Raw genomic sequence first — 17003 nt, 5'->3', positions numbered from 1 at the left:
TTCCGCTGTGTAGGACTTACAGGAGGTACAAGGAGGGAGTCTTGGCCCCAAACTCCCCCAGGACTAAATTGGACATCATACCCCATCCCATAGTCTGCCACGAGGCACGTTTCCAGAGTGGTAGAGAAAGGGGGCCATGCACTCCGAAGACGTTTTAGCAATCGCACTGTGTGGGACTGACTGGAGGTAACAAGAGGGATAGTTGGTCCCCAAGGACATCCTTGGGGACCAACTTCCCAAACTATTACCTCCAGTCAGTCCCACACAGCAGCACTGGTAAGTACTCGTACCAGGCCACGCCCACTTTGCCCACCACTCTACAAACGCGCTCCCTGGCACGCTCTTGGATGGGGATTGAAGTCCCCTTCACTGCTGGGGGTCCTTTAGGGGCCAACTAGCCTTCCTTTTACCTCCAGTAAGCCCCACGCAGTGGGATTGGTGAGAGGTAGACAAAGGCCATGCCCCCTTTCTCCACCACTCTGCAAAATACCCCCTGGCACGTTGTAAGTTGGGGGATTAAGTCCCCTTCAATCCTGAGGGTCCCTGGAGTCCAACTAGCCCACCAGGTACCTCCAGTAAGCGCCACAAAGCTGCGTTGCAGAGAGGTGTAAAACGTGGCATGGCCTGGACCACCTCTCTGCAACGCAGCGCAGTGGCGCTTACTGGAGGTACCTGGTGGGGTTGTTGGCCCCCAGGGAACCTTAGGATTGAAGAGGAATTAATTCCCCAACTTAAAACGTGCCACAGGGCATGTTTGCACCCATGTCACCTCAGGCCCCACTCCCTCCCTTTACCGATGTGCAAACACGCCCGTGGCGCGTTTTAAGTTGGGGGATAAAGTCCCCTTGAATACTGAGGGTCCCTGGGGTCCAACTAGCCCACAAGGTACCTCCAGTAAGTGCCACAGAGCTGAGTTGCAGAGAGATGTAAAAAGGGGCGTGGCCTGGACCACCTCTCTGCAACGCAGGCCTGTGGCACTTACTGGAGATACCTGGTGGGCTAGTTGGCCCCCAGGGGCCCTCAGGATTGAAGGGGAATTAATTCCCCAACTTAAAACGCGCCACAGGGCGTGTTTGCACACGTCACCTCTGGCCAGCCCCCTCCCTTCACCACTGTGCAAACGCACCCCGTGGTGCGTTTTAAGTTGGGGGATAAAGTCCCCTTGAATCCTGACGGTCCCTGGGGTCCAACTAGCCCACCAGGTACCTCCAGTAAGCGCCACAGAGCTGCGTTGCAGAGAGATGTAAAAAGGGACATGGCCTGGACCACCTCTCTGCAACGCAGCCCTATGGCGCTTACTGGAGGTACCTGGTGGGCTAGTTGGCCCCCAGGGATCCCCAGTATTGAGGGGGAAATAATTCCCCAACTTGAAACGCGCCACAGGACGCGTTTGCAGAGTGTTGCTGGGAGGGGGCGGGGCCTCCGGCACGATTGCGTGTGTTTTGTAAAACATTTTTGGAAAGGGGGGCTGTGTGGCCCCCCTTCTTTTTACTTTTTTGTGCCCTGGGGACCCTATCCCCCTGGGCTTGACCCCCTTTTTAAAAAAATATATATATATATTAACGGGAAGGGGGCCACACCGGCCTCCCAGCCATGGCCAATTTTGGCCCCGGGGACCCCATCCCCCAGGGCATGGCCAAATATTTTTTTTTTATTATGGAGGGGGGCTGCGCGGCCCCCCTCCTGAGGCCTCTATTGACCCCGGGGACCCCATCCCTCATGCCGGCCTTTATTTTAATTTTTTTTTTGTATTTCTTCTTTGGGAGAGGGGCCCCCCTCCCTGGCCACTTCTGGCCCCGGGACCCCATCCCCCGGGGCCTGGACATTGTTTTTTATTTTTGTATTTCTTCCTTGGGAGTGAGGCCGCGGGGCCCCCTCCTCAGGCCAATTATGGCCCGGGGACCCCATCCCCCGGGGCCGGCATGCCTTTTATTTTATTTTTGTAGGGGAGGGGGGCTGCATGCCCCCCCTCCCGGGCCACTTCTCGTTCCGGGGACCCCATCCCCCGGGGCCAGCCCTATCCGTTGGGGACCGTGGGGGGACCCCAATTCTTCCATGTTCCCGCCGGCTCCCCGCCTCCTGAGGGAGCCAGCATTGCTTTCCCACAAAGGGAGCTGCTGACATGCAGCTCCCCTTATGGAACAGCAATCTGCTTTGCTTCATTGAAGCGAGAGCAGGTTTCCCTGCTCTCGCTTCAATGAAGCAAAGCAGTTTGCAATGACAGGGTGGGAGCCGCACGGCTCCCGCCCTGTCATTGCAAACAGCAGTGTCCCGGGGTGGGCACCCCGGGACACTGCAGGAGCCGGCCCTGGGAGGTGGCGGTCCCCAGGGCCATGAAGGGCCCCCCTCCCAACAATTGCAAAGGCCCGGGGAAGTGGCGGTCCCCGGGGCGTGTGGGGGGGGCTTGAGCCCCCCACACAGGTGTTATTAAAAGAATAAAAGCCCTTGGGGGGCGGTCCCCGGGGCAGCGTGGGCCGTGTGCCCCCCTGCAAAATTATTACTAAAAGCCCCGGCGGGTGGCGGTCCCCAGGGCTTGGGGGGCCATGAGCTCCCAGCAAATATTTATGGAAAGCCCCAGGGGTGGCTGTCCCCAGGGCTGCAGGGGCCTCCCTGGCCCCCGCTATTACATTTTCGTATGCCCCCAGGACTTGGCCCACCCAGGGGCTAACTAATAACGAAGCTCGGGAGCCCGTGCTTCGTTTTTTTTATTTTTGACTGAAATTCGCGCTGGGTGCGCGAATCTCGACGATTGTTTTTTTAAAAAAATGCTTTTTTTGGCCCTGGGGGTCCTTGTGTGACCCCCTGAGTAGGGCTAGGGGGTCAGGGTTTTTCTACCCTGTCCCCTTTTCATTTATTTTCACCTTTGTTTCCCTGTTTTCTTGTGCCTCAGTTACCGAGGCACAAGATGGCTGCCAACACTTCCTGTTTTGGTGTGTTGACAGCCAATTAGAATAAAGCTCGTGGTCGGGAGGGTGCGCCTCTAAATATCGAAACTTTTATTTTTTGATTTTCTCAGCAACTACTGAACGGATTTACACCATTTAAAAAAAAGGTCTCTTTCTGAAAAAAAGGGCTACCTTTTTGCCAAATTTGGTGTAATTCAGTTCAGCAGTTACGGCTGTAACCGTGTCTAAAGTTTCCTATGGTAAATTGATTTTCCGACCTCTATTTTTATAATATCTTAGGAACTACTGAACGGATTTACACCATTTAAAAAAAAGGTCTCTTTCTGAACCAAGGGCTACCTTTTTGCCAAATTTGGTGTAATTCCGTCAAGCAGTTCGGGCTGTAGCCGTGTCTAAAGTTTCCTATGGAAATTAACATGGAGAAAACATGTTTTAGGACCCCCTTTTTTCTCGGCCCCCACTTGCCGAATCACCCCAAAACTTTCAAGATAGGAGCTGAACGGAGCGCCCCACGAGTTTTGAAAATTTCACGAAGATTCGTCAACCGGCGCCGAAGTTATTAAGAAAACAAAAAACTTTTTCCTATGGAAACTAGGTCCTAACTATAACTACCTACTAGCGACTGCCATTAGGTAATATATATATATATTACATATATGAATGTATATTTAGAGGGTTTGTACTTATCTGAATTTCTTTTGCCACAGATATACCTTTACCATGCATTCCTTTACCACGAAAATTTAAGTATTTTACAGACAATTATGAACCCTTTATATATATGTATTGTACTGTATTTGATTTAATAATATTTTTGATTTAATAGTAACAATATTTCGTTTACTGATAACCTTGTTTTCAATATTTTTGATGCATTGTATGTTTTTAATGTTGCTACACTATTTCATGTACCTTTATTTTTGTTTTCGATAGTTAGGTATTTTCAATAGTGTTTACAGTAATATTTTGGTAGTCGATATAAGTGCATTTCTTTATAAGCAGGGTGTCACAATATTATGATACTTAACATTTGTTGACTAGATATCTTTCTATTTCAATATTGTTCTGGCAGAGAACCCCTAGAGCAGCACCCCTTGCCAATATGACCACCATTCACCTTTATTCTAATCTCACTTAGAAATGTTTATACAAATATAGCAAACAGAGGACCTTCACAATGATATGCACAGTACCGCACAAAAGCCAAATAAGTTTAAAAGCAAGGCCAAGTCAATAATCAATAGCACTGTCATGTACCACACCTTAGAAAAATGCAGCTAATCCCACATCACTACATACACTGACCAGGTGTGGGATGCTTTTGAAACAAGCATTTGCAATGCAATAGGTCTCGCATTTGTGAAAGTTAGAGCTATTGGCGGTGTAAATGATAATGTTTTTTACTTATTTTTTTTGTTTGAGTGGAGTGATTATTTGGCAATTGTTTGTATAGATTTTGCACTAGATTAAATGTGACAGAATTAGTTGGGAATAATGTAATTTGTTGACTGTATTGTAAGAGCTGGTCAGGGCGCTGTGAGGGATGCAAAGGTGTCTGTGAAAGGCTCAACCTGCATTTTTACGAGCGATTTGCAAGGGAGGGCGCACAAAGTCACAAGCAGCGTTCAGTAAAATAATGCTTTTTTGTTCAAACAAAGGGAGCAGTTAACCAGGTGGTGCTAACTGTTGCTATTTGAGCTAATTAGAGTTAACAATTTAGAGTTTAGTCTGACCCATGGTGTTATATGCAGTGCTCAGCAATCTGAGACACCGAAGTGCTGACTCCGGTTCTGGGGCTGCAGCGCTTGGTACGCCACACTGCAATTGTTGCCTTAACTTCTGTGTTGATTTAACTGGAAGTGTAATTTGGACCATTGATGGGATGCATAGACGAAAGTTAAATTTTAAAACTTTTTGGGAGAACTGGTTTAATGTGTGTTTTTTTATATTTAAGCCGTGTGCGTTATTATATGTGCAGTTACCTGAATGTGAATAACCAACAAAATATTTGGCTATTTTCCTTCAGGTTTTTGACCCTGCCCCCTCTGCAGTCAGCAACAGTTTTCATACTTTTTAATTTAGTTTGACCTGTGATAGTACCTATGATGCCGTGAATGTGAAGCATGGTCTAGAATGCGCAATAGCGCGACTAATGCTAGTATATGAAACAACATTATTTTCTAAGATTCCTGTGCCGCGTACCTTATTGTGGAAGGCTTAGATCTTGGTCCGATGAGACTATTATGTTAGTCCGATGTCTGGAAAGAGCCGTTATGTTCAGCCTCCTTTATTTCCAAGTGATGGGGGGACGCCACAAGTATCTCATGTGTCTTTACTCCACTGCTGAAGAGCGGCATGATGCAAGTGCTGTGTGGGGCTGGGTATAAATAAAGCGGCCTCCATTGCTGAAGTGTGGTGTGCTGTGCTGATTTAAAGTCACAGTGCTGTGTGGGGCTGGATAGAAAAGAAGCGGCCACCATTGCTGAAGTGCGGTGTGTCGTGCTGATTTAAAGTCACAGTGCTGTGTGGGGCTGGATAGAAAAGAAGAGGCCACCATTGCTGAAGTGCGGTGTGCCATGCTGCTTTAAAGACGCAGTGCTGTGTGGGACTGGATATAAAAGAAGCGGGTGCCATTGCTGAAGTCCGTCATGCCGTGCTGCTTTAAAGATGCAGTGCTGTGTGGGACTGGATATAAAAGAAGCGGGTGCCATTGCTGAAGTCCGTCATGCCGTGCTGCTTTAAAGATGCAGTGTTGTGTGGGACTCGATATAAAAGAAGCGGCCACCATTGCTGAAGCCTGTCGTGCCATGCTGCTTTAAAGATGCAGTGCTGTGTGGGACTGGATATAAAAGAAGCGGGTGCCATTGCTGAAGTCTGTCATGCCGTGCTGCTTTAAAGATGCAGTGCTGTGTGGGACTGGATATAAAAGAAGCGGGTGCCATTGCTGAAGTTCGTCATGCCGTGCTGCTTTAAAGATGCAGTGTTGTGTGGGACTGGATATAAAAGAAGCGGGCGCCATTGCTGAAGCCCGTCATGCCGTGCTGCTTTAAAGATGCAGTGTTGTGTGGGACTGGATATAAAAGAAGCGGGTGCCATTGCTGAAGTCTGTCATGCCGTGTTGCTTTAAAGATGCAGTGCTGTGTGGGACTGGATATAAAAGAAGAGGCCACCATTGCTGAAGCCCGTCGTGCCGTGCTGCTTTAAAGATGCAGTGTTGTGTGGGACTGGATATAAAAGAAGCGGGTGCCATTGCTGAAGTCCGTCATGCCGTGCTGCTTTAAAGATGCAGTGTTGTGTGGGACTGGATATAAAAGAAGCGGGTGCCATTGCTGAAGCCCGTTGTGCCGTGCTGCTTTAAAGATGCAGTGTTGTGTGGGACTAGATATAAAAGAAGCGGGTGCCATTGCTGAAGTCCGTCATGCCGTGCTGCTTTAAAGATGCAGTGTTGTGTGGGACTGGATATAAAAGAAGCGGGTGCCATTGCTGAAGCCTGTCGTGCCATGCTGCTTTAAAGATGCAGTGCTGTGTGGGACTGGATATAAAAGAAGCGGGTGCCATTGCTGAAGTCCGTCATGCCGTGCTGCTTTAAAGATGCAGTGCTGTGTGGGACTGGATATAAAAGAAGCGGGTGCCATTGCTGAAGTCCGTCATGCCGTGCTGCTTTAAAGATGCAGTGTTGTGTGGGACTGGATATAAAAGAAGCGGGTGCCATTGCTGAAGTCCGTCATGCCGTGCTGCTTTAAAGATGCAGTGTTGTGTGGGACTCGATATAAAAGAAGCGGCCACCATTGCTGAAGCCTGTCGTGCCATGCTGCTTTAAAGATGCAGTGCTGTGTGGGACTGGATATAAAAGAAGCGGGTGCCATTGCTGAAGTCCGTCATGCCGTGCTGCTTTAAAGATGCAGTGCAGTGTGGGACTGGATATAAAAGAAGCGGGTGCCATTGCTGAAGTCCATCATGCCGTGCTGCTTTAAAGATGCAGTGTTGTGTGGGACTGGATATAAAAGAAGCGGGCGCCATTGCTGAAGCCCATCGTGCCATGCTGCTTTAAAGATGCAATGTTGTGTGGGACTGGGTATAAAAGAAGCGTCCGCCATTGCTGAAGCACGGCTTGCCACGTTGCTATAAAGAGGCAGTGCCGTGAAGGGCTGGATATAAAAGAAGAGGCCACCATTGCTGAAGCTCAGCTTGCCGCACTACTTTGAAAAAACACATGAATATTGAAAAAATAGAGTCTTGCAAGCCACACAGAAGAGAAGAAAGGCGTGCGGCTGCCATTATTAAAGTTGAAGCACTTAAATAAAATATACACAGATACAGTGTACTTGCTGGACGTGGAGTGGGGAAGGGAGGGAAGGTGAACTACTGTAACACCTACTACAAGGCAGTATTTGCTAAAATACATTTCCAGCTTCCTTCTCATGTCATTAAAGGGGGAGGGCGTACGGAGGAAGAGGCAGCTCCAGCCCATGAGAGGGAGCGAAGAGCAGTTGTTGAGAATACAAACAAGCTATGAGGGGTGGGAGGTGTTTGTAGGAGAGTAGGATCTGCTTATAGTTAACCCCACTTTTTGCTGACGTTTCACTGTTTTCGACTTAGTGTGGCTGGGATCCTGATATCCAGGACCCCAGCCTAGCTGCTTTCTCCTCTAAATTGATTGCATGTACTTTAGGTACACTCCAGATTGGATTCTGGGGTACCCTTATAAGTCCCTAGTATATGGTATACTATGTACCCAGGGCATAGGTCCCCCAGAGGCCTCTCAGGGGCTGCAGAATGTAGTATGCCACCCCTGGGAGACCATTCAAAATTACACCACACGTCTGCTACAGCAGCCTGTGTTAGGTGGTGCATGCACCCCTCTCACTTAGATATAGGTTCACTATATCTACTCCATATCACTGCACAAATAAACCTATCAGTCACCCCTATGGCAGGCCTTATCAATCCTGAAGGCAGGGTGCTGGGTTTTATGTGAGAGGGTGCTCCTGCATGAGCAGAGCTCCTCTGCAGCCTTCGGAACCTATATTCCGGGGTTGTTTGTGATGCAGCCAACCATATATACTTAAGTGCATTATGACCTTGCGGTAAATGCTAACTTTAAAACGGCTGCATGAAAACATGTCGTGTTTGGTGTCAAACACCTTGGAATCATACCTCTACACCAGTAACTGGTGTGGGAGGTATGATTCCACCCTTCTAGAGGGAGAAATACCGATACACCCGGTACCAGCTTAACAGAACCTGGCATCACAAAATGGATGCTGCCAGCCACAGACACGAGTCTGCCCTCCTGCTGCTGGATGAAACTCCAGCAGGGGATGGCTTGACAATAGGTTTCTTGTCAGAGGGAGGTGTGACCATCTCCCACACAAGCTTTAGTGTATTGGGGCTGGGTGGGTGCACTCTGAGAGTGCTTTGATGCCTGCACTGGGGGTACATTTGGTGTCCCTGTGCATAGTCCAGCTCAAACCGGTTGCAGGAGCCATTTGCTCCTGCGTGAAACTGGACAAAGGACATGGGTGTAGCCACCCCTCTGTCCTGACCCTCCCATAGGTGGGTCCCCAGAGTTTGTCCCACCCCTTCCTTGGGTATAAAGTAGGAACCCCTGACTACAGGACTTTAAATTTACCTGAACGAAACTCTGCTACAGAAGCCAAGTACTTCGACTATCTGCACTATGCTGGATGATTGAAGAATCTCCCTTGGAGTAAAGGAGTTACTCCTCTGCAAGGCAGGCACCTTAAACTCATCTGACCAGTTTGCATCTCAGAAGCTCCTGAGGACTCTGAAGATTTCTGCAACACAGGAGGTGGGTTCCCAAGGTCTCTGAGGTTGATCTGTGCTCTCAACAATTCTGAGGCCTGTATCCCTCGTGGGGACCGTGCAACCTGAACCCCTGTGCACCGCGTACATTTGCAGCCGCATATGCTTTTTGGTGACCCCTGAGGCTGTGCTTTGGGCTAATTGTAGTCCTGACCCCAAGCAGTAATTCCACTGAAGATTTCTGGCATACACTCCACAAGTGTTCCGTGGGCTGGTATTTTATGATTCAACTTGAGGTCCCTTCTCGATCCCTGGTCCGTCAACCTGTGGGTCCCTGTGAAGGTAACTTTGACTTTCTGTGGGCTTTCCTGGTTGCTCCAGATGTGCCCTGACTCTCCATAGCTTGGAGAGTCCCCAGGACCTTGCTGGTCCTCACCGAAGCATCTTTCCTCTGACCGCTTGGGATGCAGTTGCCAAGGCTTGTTGGCGTTCAATCCAGACACTGACCCCCCAGCACTCGACATCCTTCGTGGGACAGCTCATCTCCAGACTTTGGTCATCGTCGACATCTCCTGGTCCCCATGGATGCAGATTCAAGCTTCACTTCTTCTCACCTGAAACACCCGACATCGGTGGGCATTCGTCTAGCATGTCCCTGGTCACTGTGAAGTGACCCAGACTCTGTCCTAAACTGTTTTCAGGTTCTTCTCAGCTCTGATCCAGGCTTGGATCACACCGGACACTTCTCATCTTCTCGTAAGCAGCACTTCTTCGCATCAAGCCATTGAAATCAACAAGTGTTTCCAATACCACTTGACCCCAATGCACCAGGCTCCCCTGGGATAGGTAACACGGCTGGCCTTAGTACCTTCTATGTACCAAAGGGTTTGCTTGAAGTCCTCTCCTAAGTGTCCTTAATCTTTAAAATTCCAACCGCGACTTTCCCATAGAGTTGTAAAGAGCTCGCGTCTGTGTTCTCACACTGCACCAGTCCTCCATGGGTCTCCTGTGTCACTACCTTGGGTGGTTCCTTGGGGTCCCAGCGATTCTACGTGCTCTAGGCACTGTGTCTAGTCAAGTTGTGGTTGTTATACCACTTTCTTAGTATATGGTTTGGTCTCCCCCTGGAGCCCACTGTGTATTGTGCTGTTTACTGTCGTTCTAGTGCTGTAATATTGTGTGCCTTGTTCTCTAATCTCATAAAGAGATTAGTAGAGAGTGTTTAGTAATAAATACATATATTTTATATATTCCTTGTGTGGTTCTCCTTTGATTTGGTCATTCAGGAGGTTATAATCTGCTAAACCAAGCTGCTTTGCATTCCTTCGAGACTTAGCCTGAAGGCTGCTCCCCATAGCTACCACTAGGATAGCTTTCAATAAAGGGTGTATTTCCCCTAATCATCAATAAGGGTCGTTTGGACTGGTGAAAGGTGCCTACTTTAACTAGTGGACAGCATATACCAGGCCAATTTCTCACAGTGTTATTCTGGGAACAGCACAGGAGATTAAGTGAACTGGGAGCAGCATCGAATACAGAAGGAAAGGCAAAGTAGTGCACTTAAGGAAAACATATGGACCATAGTGAAGGGATTCATGTAGCGGGCAGTCTACAGGGCGGAACAAAAGGAGGGACTACTAAGTGTATTCACCAATGAAAAGCCAGCATTTCTAAAGGACAGAAAGACGAACCAAGAAAAAAGATGGGAGTTTTTGAAGCCCATATTTAGGATATAACATGTCTCTTTGAGACAGCGCATGCAGTGCATGCGTTGCCTAGGCGAGACCTAAAAACAGTATACTCTGGTTGAGCACAGTTCAATTGGTCCCTCAAATCTGAAAAAGAAAATGGAAAGTCCTTCTGCACATTCATCCTAACACACCGAATAGCACAAAAATATTTCTCTATTAAATTCACTTTACTTTAATGCTCACTCACACAAACAATTTAAAATCCCAAAAAAGAACAAACTCTCCGGCAAGCACGCACAAACACCAATAGAACAACATCCACTATCAAATGATGTTTCCTCCAGTCTGAATTGCTTCCCAGATCCACGTAAAACGGCAACCCGGATAGGGGTAGCAATACAATGTCATCAACACTGTTGGTTGCCTCTACAGAAATGTGAATAACATGACAGTGCTTGAAATGAAAATGTAAAAGTACAGAGTACCGTTTGCCACAGAGAAGTGCAAATACTCTCACATTGAAAGTTTTGCGCCTCTGCTGAGAAATGCCATCATTACACCATTCATTTTAAAGAAGTGCAGGTAAAAAAGTATTACAAAGTACCTGCCCATTTAATGCACTGAAATGTCCATTATGAATAGGGCCATTGGATTCATTCAATCCTGCTGTGGCGGCATTGTCTTTATAAGTATAGATTTGATGCATTTGCCACATAATCCATCAACTGCATTAATCTGCAGATTTGCTAAAAACACAGGACCACTTGTTTGCCTAGTCAGTGTTAACGTGTCAAAATAATGAAATAATACTATCAAAAAATGTGCAGCATCACACTGCATGATTTGCCTTTTTTTGCCACATAATTTAGTCAACAGTGACAAATAATTTGACCCAACCCTGCAACATAATTCTAGTGGCCCTGATTATGCTCTCTGCCCCCACAACCCATCCCTAATTAATGAAGTTGCAGAACCTCAGCTGAAAGAGCTGTGGCCATTATTTATGAGAAGTGTCACATCGCTGGGACAAAGCAGCGATGCAACACTTCTCAGCGCGCCCTCCTTGTGACACCATCAATGCGTCATATTTACTGTATGACGCATCATGCCGTAAGGAATGATAGATACGTCAGTATTACTGATGTAACTGTCGGTGCAAAAGTGACGCATTGCTGGAGTTGTGTCGGAAGCTTGACGCAACTCCAGCAATTTGTCCTTTCACATGTGGCAAGCCCTATATGAAATGGCCTGCGTCGGTCTTGTGCCTGCCATGAGGCAGGATTAAGATTTTGACGCAGTAGCGCAGAGGCGCAACTAGTGACAAATTTCGGGGGGTGGGGCTAATAAAAATTTCAGAGGGAGGCAAATTCTTCCAGCAATAGGCAGAGTGGAGATGCAAGGGCTCTAAGAAGGAGTGAAAACACAACATAGCTTCGTTAACAAGTAAATGGTCTTTTAAATACCTGTGAAGTACTCGGGTGTGGCTGCAATAAGACGGTCGTCAGCCAGGGCTGACACACACGACGGGGGGTAGGGAGCGCTGAAGCCATTTGAGCCCAGTGGGCGTTGTGTGCCTGCAGTGGCATCATAGAAGTGGCGCGCTGAAATCTTACAGAGTTCAATGCGCCACTTCTACGAGGCTTATTGCGGGATAACGCCCACCCTGCATACATTATACCTGACGCAGGTATAATGTGGTGCAGGGGTTTACAAAGTGACGCATCTGCCTAGATGCGTCACTTTGTAAATAGGGCGCAACATGGTGCATTTTTCACATCGCCGGTGCGTCACAAAAAGTGACGCAACTGCAGCACAAAAGTGCCGCAAGGGCTCATAAATAAGCCCCTGTGTGACTGATATTGTACTACGAGACCAGGCTGTGATTTGTTGTCCCAAACCCAGCGGTTATCTCCGACTCATCTCAGGATGGCGGGCTGGCTATGTAAATTAGCGGAGCATAAGCAATTAGAGTTCTGTAAAAATGCGAGCATGAGGCGAGCGCCATTTTAAGAATGCAGCGAGTCAGGCAAGGTGATTAGAGGTTATGGATGGCCTGCCAGCTCGAGAAAATGAACGCAGTTCATTTTCTGCTGAGTCTTTGTGGAGCCAGGGCCGTTTCTACCATTAGGCAGGACTAGGCGGCCGCCTAGGGCGGCAAAAGGGGGAGGGCGGCAAAAAACAAGAGTTTGTGCTGACCCTATGCAACATTTCACAAAGCTGGGTCATTTGTAACCAACCACGCATGTATCCTGTGCGCGGTAGAAAAAGCGCTTCTGAAAAACATAACGTAGTTGACAACAACTTAAAAAGGGGCGACAGGCACCAAAACGCTGCACGGTCGTTTGTGTGCCTTGTATTTGATAGAGTTGTGTTTTTCGTACAGTGTCTCTCAATAAGCTGTTTATGTATATAAACAAACCGAGATGCCTTTCGAACCGTTGAAAACAAATATATCTAAAGGACAAAACTTATTTAGCTATAGGTAAAAAATGAAGTTTTCTCTTTTATATGGGCAGAGAATAAGAACTGTACTAAAAGTCATGTGCTCATGAGCGAGAAAAGAAGCGAGGTTTGATAACTATTGAAAGTACAATTTCGATGTACTTACTAATTTCCTGAGTAGTATGATTATGTGTCTTTACTTGTTGCTGTTTTGTTTTGTACAATGGCAGGTTTTGTCTATGATTTAAGAACATTTTGTACAGCGCTTACAGGTGGTGAGGTTTCGTATTCCGAGATAAGCCCTTTCTTTCGGAGCATGTACGCCATCTGTCGCAGCTGGGAGTCATATGGGCTAGATTTCAGACTAGGTCACACCGATGGAAGCGTTTCCTTCAAATTCGGGAGCAAAGACAAGTTTTACATTAACCAACAGGCTCCTTTGCCTGATGCTACAACGGGAAACATTGTCAGAAGAACATAGATGCCAAAGTGGAAGATTACGAGACATTAGTGCACACTAGAACTGTAATGCGTTACACATCTGAAAAATAGGCACTTTTACAGTCTTTGGCGAGGCCCAGTAAACTATGGCATTGTGCATGCTGACTGCGCAGTAGAGATTAATGTGTGGGAAACAGGTTTAAGTGAAATATAAACAGAACTATATGAGATGACAACAAGAAATACTAAACCCATAGATAAGATCTGGGGTGGTGTCATGAAGGCGTGCGTTCCAGCAGGGCACTTATGTCTTCCTGTTTATGAGAGGCACTTTCTAAAGTGCATACAGTAAACTCGGGTTGTTTTCAGGGTTAGAACATGTGCTGCAGAGAGCACCACTTGATAACAGTGGGAGGTTACTGCCTGTCATTCTAGTTATGCTGCTTGCTGCACATCCTCCCCGAAATTCCGAGCCAAGTGTTTGTACTTTTTAGGTCTCGCTGAGACAGCGAAAGCTGTCTCTTTGAGACATTTTGTAAGTGGGCTTTCAAAAGTGCTACCCACATGGTTTTGCTGGCCTAGGGCTTGAGTGCACGATGGCATGCATGTGCAAAGCTGCTCCTTGCATTCCCCCCTCCCTTCTCACCCAGCCCTTTGATGTTCTGCTCGATTACTTTCACTTTAGCCGCTTTGACCCTTGCATTCCCCCCTCCCTTCTCACCCAGCCCTTTGATGCTCTGCTCGATTACTTTCACTTTCGCCACTTTGATGTTTTCCTTAACTGCAGGCAATTCCACTTCAAACTGTTAAAGAAACCTGTTTTTCACAGGGACATTATTTAGCAACGCTCAACTTGCTGTGGAGATTTAACTTAACAAATCCGCTTACTGCCCTCCATTCGCTCAAGAAACGTTACTACAAACAATCGGTCCTTCACTGCATATTGCCTACAGTGCCACCGCTTGATTGTAAAAGGCTACACACATAAAGAAGCAACCTTACTGTGACTATTCTTGAATGTGCACATTCTGATCTGCACACAAATAGACGCAATCTTTCACAATGCGCGGATCGTTGAATTGGCATAAATACATATTTAGTAGATTTATATCACTGCAGTCGCTTTCATACAATTTTTGCGTGACAGGTTCGTGAAATGATAGGGGACAAGAGTGTCCGATAAGGTGAGGTGGAAAACGTTCATATGAACGTCCATAACAAAATGCACAGAACCTATCCTGAACAATATTTACAATATGTGGCGTCACGACCAGAGCTGCGGACTTTGCAGCTGGTTCGAGTCTCGGCGTCAGCTTCGCAACATGTGATCCTGGGGATATCACTTAATCTCCCTGTGCCTACAAAAAAATTAATGTTGTCCTAGTGTAATGCAATTGGTGCTCCTATAAAGCGCTCAAATACCTCCGGGTCGAGTTTGCACTATTTGACAAAAACTGGGAGAAAACAATGTGCATACTGTACCTACGATTCTGTGCTAATACTTCAATAAAAGTAGTACGTTCATAGTAACCCAGGGAAAAACTTTTGGTGCGGTTAACCATATCTTGTATATTTTCATTCAGTCAGTCCGTACGTCAATAAGTTGCTCTATAAATGGAGATAAACAATATTAACCGTTGTACAATCCCAATGCAATTGGACTTCACCAAACTGACAACTAATCATTCGCAATGTGCTACCCTATTAACCCCGGATTGTGCATACTTTTACACGATGAGTCAGTCCATACTATTGAGCTAAAACGTTACAACATGTCACGCTACACACTGTGCTAAACCAATAATCTACCAACCAATCACAATGAATCAATATCCTACGCCACACTGCCTCTGAAATGTGTAAATTGTACATAAAGTGCTACACCATCAAAACTGCCATTACTACACAACTGTTGAGGACTATCGTGCTGCTCAATTAATCTCCTGATAATGGATGCTGCACCGTGCCACAACAAGCACTGAGAAGCCGGTATGTCTCACCTTTGGGAACTATTGGCTTTACCAATAGTTTTAAGCCTTAATGCACAGCATCCCATACGCTGTGAAGCATGGCTAAAAAAAAAAGGAACTAAAATATATATAAAAAGACGCTATGTCAAAGGGGTTGCGCCACGCATGCGCCTGCATACAAAATGATAATCGCTGGTTTTAATTGAGTAACATCCGTGAATTTAAACAAGCATTGACATAGCCAATAGGTCTCACCTTTGGGACGTTATAAGTATTTAGATATGCAGCACAATATCCTTACTGCAACAACATTAACTGTTGCATGGCTAAACACTTATAAGGTCCCAAAGGCGAGACCTATTGGCTATGCCAATGCTTGGTTTTTTTTGCAGTTTATATACCACGAACTCGACCGGAAGGTATCAGTGCACTTTACAGGAGCACCAGTTGCATTACAGAATTACAGACGGACACATTAATTTTTGTTCTTTTCTAGACACGGGGAGATTAAGTGATTTGCCCAGAATCACAGGATGATTGAGCCGACGCCGAGACTCCAACCTGGTCCCCAGCTTAAAAGTCACAACAAATTCACCTAAAAACAAACACACATCTGTGCCCAGCCCGAACACACACCCACGTCATAGGACCCTGTATTTGTAGTTCAATGATGGCCCATTCAATAAAATAAAGTGCATTCCAGTTTTTGTCGGTGAATTCGGGACACTATATCAGGGCTGCGCCACCTGCTTATCAGCATGCATAGAACCGGAGTGATGTTCCTTGGCACCCACGAGCCTCACCTGTCAATTAATTCTTCTAGCCTGGATGACAGGGGGAGAGAGTGAAGGTAGTAAAAGGGCGGGGCGGCATTTTTCTATATTCGCCTAGGGCGGCAAAACACTTAGAAACGGCCCTGTGTGGAGCAAACATCAGCACGATGACTCACGCACAGCCAGTATTCACTGTAGAAAACCACTAAGCACGCACGTGCTCGGAATCTCGCTTAAAGGCCCATTTCCCGCCCTGCAGCCCTTCCTCTCACGTCAGCACGGCTCTCAACGCGGACTGCGCCTGCAGCCCGACGTCATCTACTGTTGCTGAACAACACTTGAGGTCCTCGCATCTGGCCTCACGCGGATGAATTGTTAATTTGTTTACAGCTAATATTCTTTTATAGAGATCAGGACTGAATTCTTCTTTTACACAAATCTGTAATTGATGAATGTAGCAAGGCAGCGAGTTATGGGTTTTAGACCAAAGAGGCGAGTGTTAACCTTTGCAGGTCTGTCCTAGAGACTCGTTAGCTGGCGCACCAGCCTCACGCGCGCACAATAAAATGCTATTCGTTATTCAGGACGTGTACTCTGCAGGCAGGGGCAGTTTTAGGGCAGTGTGACTGGTACGGCCGCACGGGCGCTGACCTGGAGGGGTGGGGGGCTCGGACCTCAGGGGGAGCGCTGTCCTTAGCAATAACTTACGATTTCAAAACACCTTCTGGTGAGTTCCTTGTACATACAGAAATAGAAATGTCAAGTTAACGCTTTAAATGGGAAAAAATAAGTGCAGGTACTCATTAGAATAGAGGCGTGGCAAGTGGGCGGGGCTAGGTGCGGGGCGAAGAGCAATAAACGATCGTACCTAATGACTTTTACCAGTTGCAGCACATGTCAAAACACACAAGACATGGGTTTATGGCAATAAAACAGATTAACCCATTACACATAATTACATGCTCCTCAGAAGCAGAGCGAAATGTGTCCTGGAGGAGAAACGTACTCTCCCTG

Source organism: Triturus cristatus, chromosome 7, assembly GCF_964204655.1.
Source record: "Triturus cristatus chromosome 7, aTriCri1.1, whole genome shotgun sequence".
Taxonomy (NCBI): Eukaryota; Metazoa; Chordata; class Amphibia; order Caudata; family Salamandridae; genus Triturus; species Triturus cristatus.
The sequence above is the reverse complement of the archived record's forward strand: the minus strand, read 5'-3'. Positions refer to the sequence as shown.